Genomic DNA, 19,579 nt, shown 5'->3' on the forward strand with positions numbered 1-19,579 from the left:
ATGACTCTTTTTGAATTATGGTTTTCTCAGGGTACATGCCCAGTAGTGGGATTGCTGGGTCGTATGGTAGTTCTATTCGTAGTTTTTTAAGGAACCTCCATACTGTCCTCCATAGTGGCTGTATCAATTTACATTCCCACCAACAGTGCAAGAGGGTTCCCTTTTCTCCACACCCTCTCCAGCATTTATTGTTTGTAGATTTTTTGATGATGGCCATTCTGACCGGTGTGAGATGATATCTCATTGTAGTTTTGATTTGCATTTCTCTAATGATTGATGATGTTGAGCATTCTTTCATGTGTTTGTTGGCAATCTGTATATCTTCTTTGGAGAAATGTCTATTTAGGTCTTCTGCCCATTTTTGGATTGGGTTGTTTGTTTTTTTGATATTGAGCTGCATGAGCTACTTGTAAATTTTGGAGATTAATCCTTTGTCAGTTGCTTCATTTGCAAATAGTTTCTCCCATTCAGAGGGTTGTCTTTTCGTCTTCTTTATGGTTTCCTTTGCTGTGCAAAAGCTTTTAAGTTTCATTAGGTCCCATTTGTTTATTTTTGTTTTTATTTCCATTTCTCTAGGAGGTGGGTCAAAAAGGATCTTGCTGTGATTTATGTCATAGAGTGTTCTGCCTATGTTTTCCTCTAAGAGTTTGATAGTGTCTGGCCTTACATTTAGGTCTTTAATCCATTTTGAGTTTATTTTATTTATTTTTAAAATTCTGATTTATATCATTCTGCTATCTATTAAACTGTTAATTGTTAGAGCAGTTCATACCCACTTGCAGTTTGTATAAAACAATATCATTTATTTTAATTTCTTTGCCTTAGTCTATTTATTTCTTATCTTCTTTATATCTGTTCTCCTTCCTGATGTAGAAATAATATTATAATATAATAATGAAAATATAATACAAGATAGAAGAAAAGCATGACTAAACATGACCTTTTCATAAAACATTAAGACAGATTTTATTTGAAGGCAAAATTTTCTACAATAATTAATGTATGAATCTATAGATTTTTTTCTTCCTCTTCCCAATGCTCAAGATTCTTTCAGTAAACCACTTATTTAATATAAAATATTTTTTCATGTCTGCCCTGCTCAATGTGCTCAAAATAATTAATGATCAACAGTCTCTCTCACTGAAGTTACTGAGTTAAGAGCAGGAAAAGCTATAGCCCTAAAATGAAAAAAGTTGAGTTAACTAAACAAGAGAGCCGTCAGACTGAGGTGGCTTTAGTGCCTTAGCAGCCTACGTAAGCAAACCAAAACAGCAGCCTGAAATGCATCAAGGTTAAGAAATCAAAACCTAAGGATAACCAATCAGAAACAGCCAGAGGCTTTTCCAAACAAGGCAACGGCTTATACAGCTGATCTCATAATTTCCTCACTCCACTTTTGCTGCTTCTTTCCCAGCCCCTGTGGGTGGAGGGCTCCTAACCACTTGAGGTTTGGTGCTGCCCGAACGGAATCAATTTTTTGATCATATAAATTCTTAAAATATTTAGTATGTCTCAGTTTATCGCTTAACCATAGCAAATAGAATAACCCTCCTTGACATTGTCAAGTTACTCCCTAACGTGACTAGTAAGCTCACACCACACTCATCTGGTCCTTGTCCTCCAATCTCATGTAAATAATTCTAAGTACACTGGCATGGACACACACACGTGTGCGTGCGCACACACACACACACACACACACACACACATGCAGTATTACAGGTTTCATGCTGGACGAGGCCCATCCTAGATGTGAACAAAGACATGACCTTGTATTACACAGAAACATTCTTACAATTTGATGCTTGTTTGCAGTCATTTAAATGACACTCTGGGCTGCTAAAGATCAATGAGCAAACAGAATTCTGAAGAAAATCGTAAACAATGTTAACACACTATGAGGGAGTTAACATTTTACTAAATATCTGTAAATACTCCTAAAAAATGATTAGACCATTTTCCTGAAATAGGTGGGATCTGACCCTGTTCTGAAATAAAGTTTTTATGGAATTTAGATTTTTCAAGAATCTGATTTAAAAATACCTGATCCAGATTCAATGTATTCTGGATGCACAAGTGTGATTCCGAAGGTTAATCTAGCAGCATGACAAATCTCAGAGGACATGGGTCACCAGGGTGCTGTGGTGACTTTCCCCTACCTTCTGGCCCTGGTGAATGTGTTGGGTGGCCATGACATTATTCATCAGACCATAGGAGACCAGGGTACTGCATTGTCACCATCCATCACTCTAAACCCTTTTTCATTTTTTCAAATAACTAAGTCTATTGTTCCTCCGTATCTCACGATCGCTACTAAATTTTCTCCATCCTCCAGCTTCCAATGTTACCCTTGTTACTTTTATCCTTTTAAATGCGGTACAGTGAGAAAAGAGAGAGACTGCTTGGATTCAAAACTACAGCGGCATGCATTTACAAAGGCAAAAACGCTCAGCCGACCAAAGCATCTCAGACTCTGCACACACACAACGGCTCCGAGGATAAGCAGCTGCAGTAGGTAGCGATAAGACAGGCTCCCCACAAAGATGCTGAGGAGATCGCAGCCACGATCCCGGTAGAGGGAACTGTCACTATTACCATCAAAAGTGATGACTGTCATGATTAGAAACCCTGCAAGAGTCTTCACTTTCCAGGAGTGGGTCCTCTTGTTTGACCAGGAGGGTTGGCAATGTCAAGGCTAGGTGATGGCTTTACAGTGTGTGTTTTCTGAAGACCCTGAAGATAACTTTACCTTCTGACTAGTCCGAAATCTGTTGGTCTAAACTCCAAAATTATTAGAGCTGAAAACATTTTCAGAGTTATGCAACGCAAGAAATCCCCCCGCAGATACACATTTCTGTGTTATTTCTCACACTTTCTGTTTGCTGTTGTGTTCCTTGAACAGCTGCTGTGTCTGCAGCTCTCTGTAATCCTGGGGGCGCCTCTAGGGTCTCTCAGAACACTTCCTATGTCAGACTCCTGCACTGTAATGAATTCTCTTTATCCTTCTTACTTATGTGGTTTTAAGTGGTTTAAATTAATTGATTCCTTCTTATCTAATTGGCTCAAAGAGAGAGGTCCAGAGTGAACAACTCAAACAAAGAGGATCGGAAAGAGCATTGAGAACTTTAGATGAGACACCAGCCCTGGCCAACACCTAGGATGAAACCTTGAGAACACCCTGCAGAGGGCCCAGCACGCTGGGCTCAGATTCCTGACCCACAGACACTTGGAGACAATAAATACAAGTTATTGTAAGATGTTAAGTTTGTGCTAATTTAATACGCAGCACCAGGTAACTAAAACAAAGTCCAAAAATAAAATTATAGACAAATTTTGCTGCCATGACAGCAGACAAAACTTTCTATTAATAAGAGGATTATATAAATTAATAAAGAAACTCAAATCAAAGATACACATACACTTACATTTCTTTGTCTTTGTATGCTGAATCCAATTTTTTCTAAAATCTAAACTAAAATGTATCCACTTTGGTACACCATCTTTCATATCTTGAAGAACTTATCAAATTGGAATCTGATGCACATTTTATAAATAAATAATATTTTAAGTTTTTCACCGTTGAAAACAAATAACATTTTCTTTTTAATCACATAAATAATAGTCACAACACAGCTTTTGGTTCATCACTTCAATTCATGTAATGAATTTAACATTAAAAGGTATGCAATGAAACATTTTAAGGGCAAGAGTAAAAGTAGAACATAATGAGGTGATTCTCTAAAAATAGACTTTAATTAAATATATTGTCAAAATTTAAAACAACAAGTTGGTCACTGGTACCCTTTCTTTGCTGAGAGATTCTAACAAATTTTGGCTCATGGCGTGAAATATGTTTCCACCTCAACATAAACTATAGGTATGTCTTCTAACTCCTTGATGTACAGTGGATACTTGTAACCATTCGTAATTAGGGCAGTGGCTGGAAATGAAGTTTCCAGTGGTTATTCTAAAGTAACATACTTTGTTATGCTTTATAATTCTCTTAAGCCATTTCTAGATTTAATTAAATGTAGAATGCATAAAATTTCATTTGAAAGCAAATCCTATTCATTTGCAGGACTGGGGTCTGTTCACAATAATGTCATATAAGCTTTTCTTAGCCTTTCATTCGTGCCACCTTGTTCATCTTTAAATCATCAAATGAGTATCAGGCGTAAAGCGATTAGTAGAGGGCCTCCATAAAAGATACTCATTAAATTGTAATAATTCATATATCTTGTTACCAAGGACAACACTAAACCCTTATCTTACGGATTCAACTCTTAGAGTTTTGTGATGTACTTTATAAAGAGGATAACTACCCTTTCTGAAAACAGCACTGAAATCAGAATAGCTATTTTACATAAATTATACTGATGTTATGTTTCTACCAAGGAATTTGTATCTTTATATTAATATAGGAAGATGGAGTACTCAAAGGCTTTAGCAAGGTACCTAAAATAATGTAAGCATCCTGGTTGTATCTGAGAAGAAATTAAGCTTTCAAATGACAAAAGGTGAATCTAAGCCACGAGGAAAGTCTTCTAAGTAGAATCACATTTTAGTATTTTTTTAAATGTTAAAAATGAAGCTTTGCTTTAAAATTAATGGACAAATACGCCAATCATTGCTTACTTTACCTGTTTATAGGTATTTGAGATATCGTACAGAGTTAGCTCTTTTGTTAATATGATAAATAAAGCAAATGAGCACACTGTAAGAGAAAGGCATGATTAACTTTGTATTTTTCAAATTTATTTGTATTCTCAAAAATAATCCTATGCCTATGCCTGTAGGCTTGCCACCTTAATCCTTAGGGAAAGTGCGATTAGAACGTCACAGTGGATTGGGGCTAAGCTCCTTATTGTACAGATGTAATAACTGAGGCCCAAAGAACAGAGGTCCATTTCCCAATCAGAGAACAGGAGAGCTGAGCCAGAGGTCCCCATCTCCCAGGCCAGCAGAACCTGATGACAACAAACTGCTTCTGGTTTTGTTCTTAAAAAAAAACACAACAGATCAGACACAAAAACCTTTCATTGCTATTTCCTGCTCTGCTCAGAGACAGTGCCAGGCAGCTGGGCACTTTCGCCAGGACATCCATGGACGGCCGGGGCCGCCCGCTCTCAGCAATCCGGCCACACTTAGCCTTGTCCATGGTCTCGGACTCCACGGGGTCTGGTAAGCGCTGGGAGGTAAGAGGGTGCCGCGGGATGTGGAGACCCCGCCCTTTACTGTCCTGTCACCGTATACGAATTTACTGAGGACAAACATTTCACAGTAATTGGTGTCACTGGTCTCATCTCCAGAATGGGTTCCCCTCATAGTTCTGTGTTAAACGCATGGGGTTTTCAAAACAATTTGCAGTTAATTAACCAAAGATAGCAAAGTAAGTGATTTGCCAAACTCTTTCAAATTGCACTCTGGGGAATGAACTGAATAATGGCCCATTCACCTGGCGCATGGGAACAACCAGGGCCAAGAACTTATGTTTCAAAATTAATAAAAATTTGTAAAGCGTTGCTCTCTCTTGAGTTACAATGTTGATTCTGATGAAACAAAATGAGAATAAATACCATTTTTAGAGTAGAATTTTGGTCTTCTTACCGTCACCAAACAGCTACATTTAATGCAGGCAGTTTGACACCTTTCTGAGCCTTTTGTTTCTTGGAAAATCACAGCCTAATATTAAAAAAAAACAGCCTAATGTTTTTGACAAAAAGTCCCATAAACCTTCCAGCTTCAAAAAAGAATGAGTATTTATGACATATGGCAAGACAGATGAAAACAGAAAAATTCTGAACTGGTAAAATCTGGAAAAAGAGTAGTAAAAGAAAAAAATAACAAACTGCTTATCTAGAAAGTACTCTAACCCAGCATGGCTTGTGGGCAACGAAAGGCCGTTTGTAATGTAATTGCACTATTCTGCCTAAGCCCAATTCACTCTCATTACCTCGTCACTCCACCTTTTTCCTACAGACACTCCGGCCACCTTGCTTCCTCTACTGCAGAAGTGAACAGGTGGCAGCCCCTCACTTGGCCTGGGATGCTGACTTGCTAACAACTCTTGCCCCAAAGGACCAGCCTGCTGATCTGTGACGTGGGCAGGCTCTGCCGTCTGTGTCGCTAGGATGTGTTAACTTGCTTACACATCTGCAAGAGGGTGCAGAAGATTTATTGAAAGAATACACCTTTAAAATAAAGACACTGGCAAATATTATGGAAAAAATAAGAAGAGAACCTGCTGTGACCATACCTTTCTGAGGTTTTCAAACAGAAGAGAACATCCATTTGAATTATGACGTGTTACTTAGGTATAGCCAAGTCTTTATGCCTTTCCTCAAGAGAAACAGTTCAACTGGCGCTATGCATTTCCAACGGACTGGGAACAGGCATCCCCTGACTGATGCTGCCAAAGTTGTCAACAGTGACTTAAATCAGTACGTACTGAATTTTCATTGCACGCAACAACTGTCCCTTAATTTAGTGGAGCAGGTTGGTTGCTTCAGCAGCCATCTGAGTTTGTGACACAGAAATATATCCTTTGGAGATAATCCAAAATATTCCTTTACTTTAGTTTTTACTATGACACACTGAATAAAAATCAATCTGAATTGTAATTTGAAGATTTTGTTCTGACTGACCTCCTCAGTCAAGGAAGGTGGTGACTGTAAAGCACGGGTAACAGCTGAAGTTTGCACCACACACAGCATCCTATGCAGTGAAATATAAAACTGTTCTAGGAAGAATCAGAAGCAGAAAGCATGGCCTTTGCCTGTAAAGACCCAGCTACAAATCACTGGACTGCGGGCCCCACAGAGGCAGATTTATATCTTAACCATATCCATGGTATGTAGCGGGTACTCAATACACGCTTGTTGAATTGATGAACGAATGTATGAAAGCTGTCAAATAACTGTTACGGATAATTCAATCTTAAAAATAGAAAATGCTCATAACGTAACCAAATGCTGCCCATTGTTCACAAAATAATCTTCACTCCAATGTTCTCTAGAGGAGAATTAGCCTAGATTAGAACTTAACTCAGGAAAAAATTTAGAATTAAGATTCAAAGAACCTCAGTTCTTAGGTCTGCTACTAACATCAGTTTGAAATCTTTTCTCTTTTTATTTTTCTGCTTTTTTGTAAAGATACTATATTTTGTGTGTAGAATATTCCATATTCATACTAAAATTGAATCTCTCCTGAAATGTACTGAGCGTTCGGTTCTGCCGCGTAAATGTCACACGCAGGAGTTCGGGCAGGACCTTAGAGCACCTAGTAGCCTGGAGTGGGGCAGCCGTCAGCTCCCCTTACCCACAGAACAAACTCAGGAGAAGCAGACGGGTATCAGTTGACAAATCGCAGCACAGTCAACTTACACCTTGCTTTGCAACGTAAGTCACCCGTCTCAGTCTCTAGTGGTTCTCAACGTGTGCTCCCTGCTTCAGCAGCACCCGGGAACTTTGAGAAATGTGAATTCTCAGGCTCCAGCTCACACTTACTGAATCAGAAGCTCTGGGCCAGGGGCCCAGAAACCTGAGTTGTGACCAGCCATCCAGGTGATTCTAGTGTGTGCTCTATTTTGAGAAACAGTGATTGATCTATGACATCTAAGGGTATTTTAGAAAACACAATAAAGCCATAGGCTAACAGTGAGCAAGTATTTCCATTCTCTTAATTTCACCCATAAATCCATCTTATCCGTGTTGGATTCAGTATGTTCCTCCCAAGTTTCTAGGGTGCAGGTGGGTGGAGACCGTCAACAGCCCCTTTCACAGTAGAGGACAGGCTGTCGTTTCCGGCCCCTCGTACTGTTTCTGCTGGGCCGTCTTTGGGCTCTGGAATGAACATGTACCTAATGTGGGTAGAAAGCTGCTAGTGTTGAGATGGACTCAGAAGCAGCGCGGGCTCAGCACCGGCTCCAGGCGGTCACGCCGGCTGCTCCGTCAGTGCCGCGTGATGTGACCGATCGGCCAGCGCTTGGCGCCCCGGCACAGACAGGGACGCTGTGTGTAGCGACGTGCTTACAGATGAAATTTCACAGCATTTCCTTACCTTTAACATTTTTATACACATATTAGCAACCACATTAAAAAAGAAATAAAGTGTAAAAAAGGAATAAGAAAGCTATTAACCATTGTCCATCGTACTAGTGTAATTTTCTTCTTTAAATACTCAAGATGGTGACTTGTTGAAGCAGTGATGTTGTACACACCAGTTCAGCTCAATTCAATTAAACACATCATGAGAATGTACACTGCGTAAATAGCGCCTTACGCACCTGCTGAGTGCCCTCTGCCGATCTGTGGAGGTGGAACAGGAAAACGCTAGCCAGGTGGTGGTTCGTGGAGCTTTAGTTTGTGCAAAGGCGGATGACAGAATTATATCGAGACAACTAAAAGGACCAGCGGTCACATTTATGTTCAAGTCCATTAGGAAAATCAAACACATGGATCAGGCTCGAAGAACCGGACGCGATATCTGAGCGGTGCCAGATGCAAAGAAACGGGTGTGGAGACTGGAGGAGGTATAGGGACACAGGCTTGAGCCAGGTTAAGCTCACTGGACACCTGGTCCGGGGTGGTCACCGCCAGCAGCGTTAGCCTGGAGACCCAGGGCTCAGACATCAAATAGCTAGGACTGAACAAGGACTATCAGAAATAAAGCAAATGCCAGCCTTTCTCTCTAAGATTTCACACTCTGGTAGGGAAAACGGACAAACGTAATCGCAAATGTTATCATGTAAGTGTAGAGAAACATGTACTTAATTAGGATTAGGACACCTGAAAACTTTGTGCAAGATGGTGGGATTTGTGTTTGGGTCTTACATGGTAAGAAGGCTTTTAACAGAGGGAAGAGGATTCCCTTGAATAATTAGTACCACACAGAGTTCACAGCATTGAGGAAAGATGAGATTTAAGGATGAAACAAAACTAGATCCAGATAGCAGCAATAAAAATAATCACCAGAAAATGGGTGAAATGAGAGAAAGAGTGGTGGCTATAGACTTTATGGACAACTGGAATTCCAAGAAGTAAGAAATGCCCAGTGATATGGCTGCACTTTGCAGAGAAGCGGCGGACGACGTGGAATAAACACTGACCAAGTATATGCTATGGTTTGAAGAGGCTCCACACTGTATCTGTTCACTTGTGCGTTTGTCTTGTTTAAAACCGCGTTTTCCAATTCATTAGCCCCAAAACTTACATGTTAGGCAACCAGCTAAAATTTCCTTAAGGTTCTCAGCGTGTGTGTGTGTGTGTGTGTGTGTGTGTGTGTGTGTGTGGAAAGAGAGAGAGGAAGGAGGGGGCAGGCGGAAAAGGAGAAGAAACAAGAAATCTCACTCAGTTTCTCCCATGGCTTCTTAGACTTTCCCTCATAGAACCTGCATAAATTATAACTACTTAAATTTTCTGTTTTTAACTCTTTAATGTCAGTGTCCCCTACCAAGTATTGCTCATAATGTGTATTTGCCTGGGAGGGTGTTAATAAACTTTTATTTTGGAAGAAAACATGTCTACTTACTCCGAGAGTGTATTTTAAAGTGACTTGTAAATGTTTGGGTTCCTAATTTACAAAGACACTATAAAAGTTTAATATGAAAAACGAAGATAAAATGCCGCAGCTGACGCCGCCGGTTGCGGGCGAGGATACAGAGCATCGGGCACTCCCCTCGCTGCTGGAAGGACTGGACGACAGCTCTACAGCTTCTTACAAAACCGTCTACATTCTTACCACGGATGCAGCTGTCGCACTAGCAGGTATTCAACCAAATGGTTCAAAAGTATATTAACCCTGCACCTGGATGTTTATAATAGCTTTCTTCAAAATTTCCTTCTTAGGTGAGTGAATAAACAAACAGACGAAGGAAGAAACGTACATCTATAGAGTGGCATATGACTCAGCTTAAAAAAATCACCTATCAAGCCACAAAATGACATGATGAATCTTAAATACATATCGTTCAGTGAAAGAAGCCAGGTGAAAAGGCTTAAACACTGGACATTTGGGAAAAGGGAAAACTGTAGAAATGATGAAAAATCAGTGGTTTCCAGAAGTTTAGAAGGAGGAGAGGAGAGCTGAGTAGGTGAAGCAGGGAGTATTTTCAGGTGCTGAAACTCCTCTCTCTGATACTACAGGGGTGACTTCCTGACACGGTGCATTTGTCAAATCCTGTGGAACTTGGCAGCACAGCGGGAGCTGTAATGCAGATTAAACGTGGTGGCCACGCTGCTGGTGCCTGTGAGGGCACAGTGGTTCTCCCTCCCATGAAGCCAGCCCCGCCCCTGCTTCAAGGTCAGTGTTTGCCCAGTGAGCTTGGACCCCTGCACTTCGGCTTGGTGCCAGCATCTCGGAGTCGGCTCAGGAAACCAACGAGGCTGGACCAGCTGGACTTCGATGACTCCTGCTCTGTGGGAACGGCAGAGGCCGTGCTACCGATGGGCCCTTGTACGCAGCGGAGGGGAGCCCTCAGGGACGTTAGGAGACGAGGCACGGACTGCAGCAGAGGCTTTATCACCTGGGCACGGGTGGCCATCCCCAGGACTACTCCAGACTGCAAGCAAGGAAGGCAGCTGCCACGCAGAAAGTAGGAGGGCCGAGTGGAGGTGGGAAGTAGGAGAACTCGGTCCACACTCGCAGGAGGGCTTCACAGCCTCATCAGTTTGGCTGCCACATTCCAGGGCTCCTCCAGTTCTGTCCTGCAGCTACGATACCGCACGCAGCATTTAAAGTGATAACATGTATGAGACTTTACTTTAGAACTTTTCGTTGTTTCCTTTATCACCAAAGGTATCTCACGGTGACCTTAAGACTTTCCTGTGAATCTTCTTCACAGCCAGACACAGATGCATAAACATACTGTGTTTTAAGCCCTGAGAGGCTGCCAATAGGTCTTCAGTGGCCAGAATTATCCAACATTCTCGACTAAATTTTCCAGATAAGGGAGAGATGGGATTATCAAGACTAAAGCAGCCTAGATTAAAATCTGTCCATGAAGGAAAGCAATGCCATGAGCTTCCAGAAATCCACCCATACTGACTGGGAGCTGGAAAGGAGAGTAATCAGAAGAATTGACCCTAATGTAGCAGACTTTTATCTGTGGGAGGATGTCTTTGAAATACACAGAATGCAACTCCAGAAATACTGTCATCAACTTATTAATTTTTCTGAAATATTTATTGGGACCCTGTACATGTTGGCATGATAGTAGATCCTGGAGTCGCAAAGAGAAACTAGAGTTTTTTCCTTCAAACTCTCATGGAAATAAAAATAAGCAAAAACCGTAATGTAAGTCAGCATCCTCGTTTCCACACCAGAGATCAGGGTCCCCAGACACCAGGGCTGGAGCCACACCTGCCACTGGCTGCAGAGTCATCAGATCCCCATGTAAGCAAGGCTGGTGGAGCACAGATCAGAGTTAGAAAGCGTGAAGAAAGTTGCTTGAATATGAAGTCAGTCTTGGACTCAAGACTAAGCGTCTTTGCATTTGACAATTGCGTCATTTTTTCCATGATAGACAATACAGTCAGCACAACTAGAAGCAGAGATGTTTTACTAGTGAAGCCAGTGGTTCTAACCTCACAAATATGCCTGAAAGGACTGGGAATTTGAATAACAAGTCTGGAGGCAAATAGGCCAACGGAAGTTACTTCCTGTGAGCAGATGTGACATTTAACACAAAGAGGGGGCAGAGCAGGGACAGATGAATCAAAGTACAAGGTCAAAGGTCTCAAACATCTTCACAGCACAGAAAAGCAGCAATAGCTTCAAACTTACCAGTTCAGATATTACGTATTTGTATTATAGTAACCTTGTTTTGGCAATTAGAAGGAAAATGCCCAGGAAGGCTGAGACTTCCTGAGCCTGGTGGGTAGGGCAGCAAGCACCATTCAGGGGCAGGGGACCCAGCTGGAAGGGCAGCTCACACAATGGCTGTCCAGTGTGCTCTTGCTCAGGGGGCTATTTTCCATTCAAATGGGAAGCCAGTCTAGCTCTAAGTGTGGACAAACAAGTGGGAGGCACAAGTGAAATTCTACAGGTCAGGGCAGAGACTATAAGAAATCCATCAACAGTGCATGCTGAGACATGTGCTTTGTAAGTACTCCGTGTGAGAGCAGGCGATGCGGGTAGAGTGTGTGTTATAGACCAAGTGTAGCATTTGTCCTCCTCATTTATCCTCTCCTGTGACTGCAGAAGGTGTGTCGAGGCTAGGATTAGCCACCCTAAATGAAGCTCCATCACCCCCTTTACAACTGCCTTTGCCCCTCTCGTCATTTATAACATCTGACCTGTCCTGGGCTGCAGTCGGGGTTTGCAGGATACGATACTTTGAAATCCTGTAGAATGGGCTTTGCATAATGTGAAGTGAACACATACAATACCTGATGTTGGGAAATTCTAAGTAGGTAATAAATAACATTCTCTGGCAGAGCAATAACTTTACTCACAATGACTTATTGAAAAGTAACGGTCTTACTTGAATTTCAGTAGAGTAATATTTTCCTTTTGCGGAGGTCACTTCTCTGGCAATCTCAACATTCTGGAGGGTAGTCTAGATGCAGAAAGCAAAAATAAAGGCCTGTGAGCATTCAAAAGAGAAAGAGTGAAATCTATACACTGAAATGTACTCACTTTATCCATAAGGAACACATGCATCCCATTCACACTTATATCACATATAATTTTACAACATTTTCTTGTCAGTTTCTCTCAAAGCCTTGTGAATCATCAAGAGGAGAAATAAGAATACAACAAAGGAGGCAAAAATATGCAATGGGGAAAGACAGCCTCTTCAATAAATGGTATAGGGAAAACCAGACAGCTACATGCGAAAGCATCAAACTGGACTACTTTTCCACTCCATATATACAAGTAAACTCAAAATGGATTAAAGACTTAAATGTAAGACCTGAAACCAAAAAATTTCTAGAAGAAAACATGAGCATTATGTTCATAACATTAGTTATAAACATTAGTCTTGACATTAGTCAAACATTACTCTGACATTAGTCTTGGTAATATTTTTTGGATATGTGTCCTCAGGCAACGGAAACAAAAGCAAAAATAAACAAAACAGGACCATATCAGACTAAAAAGCTTTTGCACAATGAAAGAAACTAACAACAAAAGAAAAACGCTGCCTACTGAATGGGAGAAGATATTTGCAAATGATATATTCAATAATGGGTTTATATCCAAAATATACAAAGAACTGATATAACTTAATATGGGAAAAAAAGCAACCAGTGTAAAAAATGGGCAAAGAATATGAATAGACATTTTCCCAAAGACATACAGATGGTCAACAGGCACATGAAAAGGGGCTCAGCAACACTGATCACCATGGAATGCAAATCAAAACCTCAATGAGATATCACCTCACACCTGTCAGAATGACTAACAAATAGACAACAAATAACAAAAATCAAAGAAACAAGAAATAACAAATCAAAAAGACAACAAATGACAAGTGTTGGTGAGGATGTGGAAAAAAAGGAACGCTAGTACACTACTGGTTGGAATGTAAATTGGTGCAGCCTCTATAGAAAACAGTATGGAGGGTCCTCAAAAAATTAAAAATATTCAATCTACGTATCAAAAGATCCAGCAAATTGACTTCTGGGTATTTTTCCAAAGAAAACAAAACACTAATTAGAAAAGATATACTCACTCCTAGGTTCATTGAAGCATTATTAATAATGGCCAATATATGAAAGCAACGTAAGTGCCCATCAATGGATGAATGGATACAGAAGCTGTGGTAGAGATATACAATGGAATACTACTCAGCCACAGAAAAGCCTGGAATCTTGTCATCTGCAGTTACAACATGGATGCACCTAGACAGTATTATGCTGATTGAAGTTAGTCAGACAGAGAAAGACAAATGATGTATATCATTTATATGTGGACTCTAAAAAAAAAAACAAAACAAGTGAACAAACATAACAAAACAGAAACAGAGTTACGGATACAAAGAACAAACAGGTGACTGCCAGAAGAGAGAGGCTAGGGGATGAGTGAAATAGGTGAGGGAGATTAAGAGGTACAAACTTCCAGTTACAAACCAAATGAGTCACAGGGATGAATGTACCGTGTGGGGAATATCGTCAGTAATACTGTAATGGCTTTGTATGGTGACAGATGGCAACTAGACTTATGGTGGTGGCCAATTTGTAATGTATAAAAATACTGAATCACTATGTTGTACACCTGAAACTAATATAATATTGTAAGTCAATTATATGTCAATGAAAATAATCCAAAAACCAAAAAAGAAGCAATAAGGTAGTAACTATATCCCAAATAGCTAATGTCATAAGATTAATTTCTGTAGAACAGATTTTAGGGAAATTGGCTTTAAAAGAAGTACAAAAGTGTATTTGGTAATCTGCCCAAAATTGTGTCTGCCAGTAGTTGGCATTTAGATCTAAACTGCCAATGTTGCAGCCTTTAGAATTAGATTCCAAGTTTAAATCATTGATAATATTTAAGAGCATTCCTTGTGAGGAAAAGCCTATTGATCTGATGCCAAGAGGTGATTACTATTTTTAATGAGACATAGCTATTAACTCAGTTTTATAATGCAGGAGAGGGGCTAGCCTCTATAAATCAAGGCCTCAGCAACAGATTGCTAATTCTCAAGGCTAGAATGATGTTGCTGCCTCAGCCTCTTAATTTTTAATGACCCCATTTATGTTATCTGTCCTCTCATGAACCCAACTGTAGTTTGGAAAATAATACTTCAGTAAAGTGATAGCCAGGTGAGATGTCGTACTTAATAGAGCAGTGATTCTCAGGGGAAGATCCAGGGAGGGACATGCAGCTGTCTGCACAGGAGTTGCTGGCATAGTTCCACAAAGACACTTCTGATTCACTAGATACATTCAGGTCCTGAATCTGATCCAGTTTTAAACAGAAACCTATAAATATGGTTATCTAGTAAACTTCCCAGAGAAAGCTGCACCTTGGCCAAGTCGGGAACCCTAAACTAGAGTATAAGCTCACGGGCTGCGGCGGGAATAATTCTGGAATGGCTCCTAGTTCCTGCCCTGGTGTACGCTCTGGATGACGCCCTCCCTGTGACTGTGGGCTGAGCTCGTGGCCTTGATGTATTGACATTTTACTCATGGGATGAGGTTCCATTAGATGACAGAGGTGAAGGGATTTTGCAGCTGTAATATCCCAAGTCAGTTAATTTTGAGTTAAGCAATTTGAGAAGGATTATCCTAGGCGGCCAGTCTTGGTCAGGTAGGAACTCTCACAAAGGGACAGAGATTCAGAGATTCACACTCTTCTTCCGGCTTTGCAGAAGGGAGCTGCCTGGCTGGGAGATGCCCACACCCCCTATAAGCTCAGAGCAACCAGTGTCTGACACACACACAGGGAATGGGGAAACGGGTCCTACACACAGGGAAATGGATTCTGCCAATGACTCAAATGCACTTGGAGAAAGACCCCAAACTCAGGAGGATAACACAGCCTGGCTGACACTGTGATTGTAGTTCTTTTTTAACCTCTGAGTGTGTGGAAGTGAAAAATATTGTGACTACTCTATGGTTTGGTGCCACTGCCTTGGTTCATGCTAAGGCACTAGCAGTTTTACCTGCCATTGCTTTTGCACCTGGTGCAAATGTAAACACAGTCCAACAGGGAAATAAAAACATAGTGTTATCATGAATATAGTTTTGACCTCTCAGACTTGCTAAGAGGGTCTCACTCCCCCCGACCCCAACACACACACAACGTCCTGTGGACACCACTTTGACAAATATCGCTAAAGTGAATTCAGACAGAAGTGAGCTTATAGTTAAGTAGAAGAGAAGAATCTTATATATGCTGCACATCAGAAAGTAATAAATGACATGGAAGTCCAAAGTGCTCTGGGAATCCAGGGGCAGGTGAAAGTATTCTCCTTTTAGTAGGATCCCAAGAAAACATTCTTAGAGGAGTTAATGTTTTACAAATTTGGAGAAGCATAAGACCTAAAACGGTAAAATTCCTACAAGAAAATACAGGAGAAAAAGCTCCTTGAACTTGGTCATGGCAATGATTTTTGGATTTTTTTGACACCAATAGCACAGGTAACAAAAGCAAAAATAAACAAGTGAACATGCCGGGCTACATCAAACTAAAAAGCTTATGCACAGTGGAAGAAATAATTTAAAAAATGAAATGGCAACCTATAGAATGAAAGAAAATATCTGCAAACCTTCTATCTGATAATGGGTTAACATCCAAAATATATAAGGAACTCATACAACTCAATAAAAAAAAAAATCGTATGATCTGATTTTAAAATAGCCCAAGGCGCTGTCTAGCTATATTTCCAAAGAAGACATACAAATGGCCAACAGTCACACAAATATGTGCTCACCCTTGCACACTGTTGAATGTAAATTGGTACAGTAACGATGGAAAACAGTATGAACTTTCATCCAAAAATTAAAAATAGAACTACCATTTGATCCAGCAAGCCCACTTCTGAACGTATATCTAAAGGAAATAAAATCATTATCTCAAAGAGATACCTGCACTGCCATGTTCACTGCAGCATTATTTACAACAGCTAAGCCAGGGAAAAAACCTAAGTCTGCTGACAGATAAATGGATAAAGAAAACATTGTATATACATATAATGAAATATTATTCAACCATATAAAATAAGGAAATTCTGCCATTTGTGACAATATGGATGAACCCTGAGGACATTATGCTAAGTGAGAGAGACAGAATATTAGTAAACAGCTCTAATTACGACCAAACCGGACACCAAGAATTCCAGAGACAAAGATAAATGGAAAATGAGAACACAGTCAAAAGCATAAACAAATGGTAAAGGACATCATTTGTGAAGAAGTATTAGCATAAACAAAGCAATCTGCAGATACTAATAACATTGGAACACCTACAGAATCAGAAATGTAAACCACCGAAATTATCATTGGCAACTATGAAACACAAAATGACTAGGTAGAATATGTTTAAAAAATTGAAAGGTGAATTAGAAAAAGAAGCTGTAAGAATAAACTCTATCAAAATTTATCAGATAGGTTTGAAAAAGAATAAGAAGATCTTATAAAAATGGCATACATAATAAATCAAGGATTAATGAAGAGTTAAACAGTAAAACCAGTGAAATCAGTGAATTAGGCAGATCTCAAGCAAATACTCTGCAAGTGGAATAAAAATAACCCAGATGTGGAAGTTATGAGAGGTTAGACACTAACATGCATCTACTCTGAGTTCTGAAAGGTGAGAATAGACAGCCTGGCCAGAAGCCATCTCTGAAAGGATAATAATGAAATTTTCTAGAACAATGAGGAAGATTAAGACAGTTTCAAGGTCATCATATCTCAAAACTGTAACAGTGGAGAGACACTATTTAAAGACATAATGGTTAATCATTTTCCAAACTGCTGAAATAACTAACCCTTCAGATTCAGGAAAATTAAAATAATAGAGATAATTAAGAAGACAACCACACCTAAAATATCACAGTGAAACTTTATAATAGTATAAACAAAAAGAAATATTAAATTAGCCACAGGGAAGAACCAGATTACCAACATCACAGCTTTATTCCCAACGGAAAGTATGGAAGGCGTAAAAAGAGAATTAAACCATCAGAGCACTGAAAGAAAGTAGCTTTTAATGAGGACAAAAACAAGCAAGATTTTTTTACACCAGCAAAATTTTTAAAAATGTGTTGGCAAGTGACCCTTATTAAAAGATGTCGTAAGTGGTCTTGTGGAATTTTAATACAAATAAAATAAAACTCTGTTCTGCTTTGGCTTAGGAGGTAGAAATCCACACACACACACACACACACGCATGCACATACGTGCTCAAGATAAACAAGCACAGGGAGTCTGGCTGATGGGGGGGTGCGTCACCCGTAGCATTTCTTTACCCTCAGAAGAAACTGTGGCCATGGCACATCTGGGACAAGCAACCCCCAACGTAAGCATCCTGTTCCCCTCCAAATGCCCTTCCTCCTCACCACCACCGCAACTGCTGAGCGAGTTAGCTGGTGCCTCTCCCAGGGTTGGGGTTCTCACACTGCCTGATTTCCAGCGTCGCACAGAACAAAGATTTGCCTCATAGATGCTTATTGATTGACTGATGGTCCCACTCATCTCAACGGGGACCTTACAGAACAATACATTATCTTAACGCCATAACAAATTGTGTGACATTTCACTCTGGCGCCGAAAATGATAGCTTCATTATGATATGCAACAAAGCCACAAGGTTTTCTGTTACATGTGAAAATCTTCAGACATCATTCACTGAATTTGGAAATATGGATCCAACTGAATGAAATTACTGAACTATCTGAGTTCACTCATCACCAAGAATCACTGTGAATCTTCCTGCAAACCGTCTCATCTCCTTTAAACTCCAGGGACTCACTCTTGGCTCTAGTGCTTTGCAATCTTGGCAGGTAGATCTGGGGGATGTGCACAGTGGGCACATGAAAGATAATCAGCCGTTTCTTCAAATAGCACCATTGTAAAGTAAATTCATCCCTCAGTCCTGTAAATGGAGAGGGCGCTTTCTTTTCTCCCTTGCTGAACTCTCCAAGAGCAGAGACCATAACCATGACACATCTTATGGACCTGCTCTTGTTTCTTAAGGTTTCACTAATGGACTCTCAAGAAAATTGTTTGGAGTAATTGTAGCATATCTTTGGGAATTTTAACCGAGTCAAATGTTGGCAGACATGACACAGGCATTCTGTTTTCCAGGTCAATAACATTTCATATATTGCAGCCCTTCTGGGAGGGCCATTCAGCAGTATGTATTAAAGCCTAAATCATTTACATCCTTTTGACTAAGTAGGGCTTAAGGAAATAAGTCATATCAATAGATATCCATGCATAGGAATGTGTACGACAATGTTATATTAAAAACAAAAACAGATTACATGTCCGAATACGAATCATTGGTTTAAAAAATGTGTTATGTACATTCAGGATAATATTTTGTTGCCATTTAGAACTCCTTAAAAGCTTTTTGATGACATAATTTCCTCATGCTGTATGTCTGCTATGGACTGAATCATGTCCTCCGAAACTTCACATGTGGAATATCCCACCCCAAGGCGACCGTATTTGAGACAAGCTGTGCCCGGATCCCTGACCACTGGACAGGGGGCGTAGCAGGCGCACTTCGCCTTGAGCCTGTGGTCCCAGACGGGACTGCAATAGAAACCGAGACGGCGCTGACCATCTCCTCTCTCTCTGGGCACACGGCTTCCTCTGCCTTCCAGATCATTCCCTTCTCCTGTCTCCTTCCTCACCAGTGATACTTGTTGGTTCCAGCTGATTTCTCCTGCAATCCATACATTTTGGAAGGCACAGAGCCTCAGGCTTCAGAGCACTTTTCTCCATACGGTCTCTTCCAAGGTGATGCTGTCCAGCCTCAGAGTGTCAGATGCCATCCCGGTGTCAACGATGCCTCAGAGCAGGACGCAGGGCCCTGCCGGGCCTCTCCTGGGACCTCTTCGCACAGCCTTTTTGCTCCCTGCCACTTCCTCCAGGCCCCTGCAGCTGCGACATCCCACCGAGTG

The 19,579-nt window shown here is 40.6% G+C and overlaps 1 protein-coding gene across 3 annotated transcripts in view; it reads right to left on the bottom strand.

Annotated features, from left to right (window-relative positions):
• The window catches only part of SNTG1 (syntrophin gamma 1), a 478,079-nt gene that overhangs the window by 320,977 nt on the left and 137,523 nt on the right, over window positions 1-19,579 (bottom strand). For 2 of the 3 annotated variants that reach the window (XM_082363008.1, XM_082363004.1), the window contains exon 2: window positions 12,482-12,556. The gene's annotated coding sequence lies outside the window, so the exon portion shown is untranslated. Of the gene's footprint in view, window positions 1-12,481; window positions 13,371-19,579 lie in introns of those variants that run through there. The other variant, XM_082363005.1, reaches the window with a different exon arrangement.

The sequence above is a fragment of the Balaenoptera borealis genome (assembly GCF_965194805.1).
Source record: "Balaenoptera borealis genome assembly, chromosome: 17".
Classification (NCBI taxonomy): Eukaryota; Metazoa; Chordata; class Mammalia; order Artiodactyla; family Balaenopteridae; genus Balaenoptera; species Balaenoptera borealis.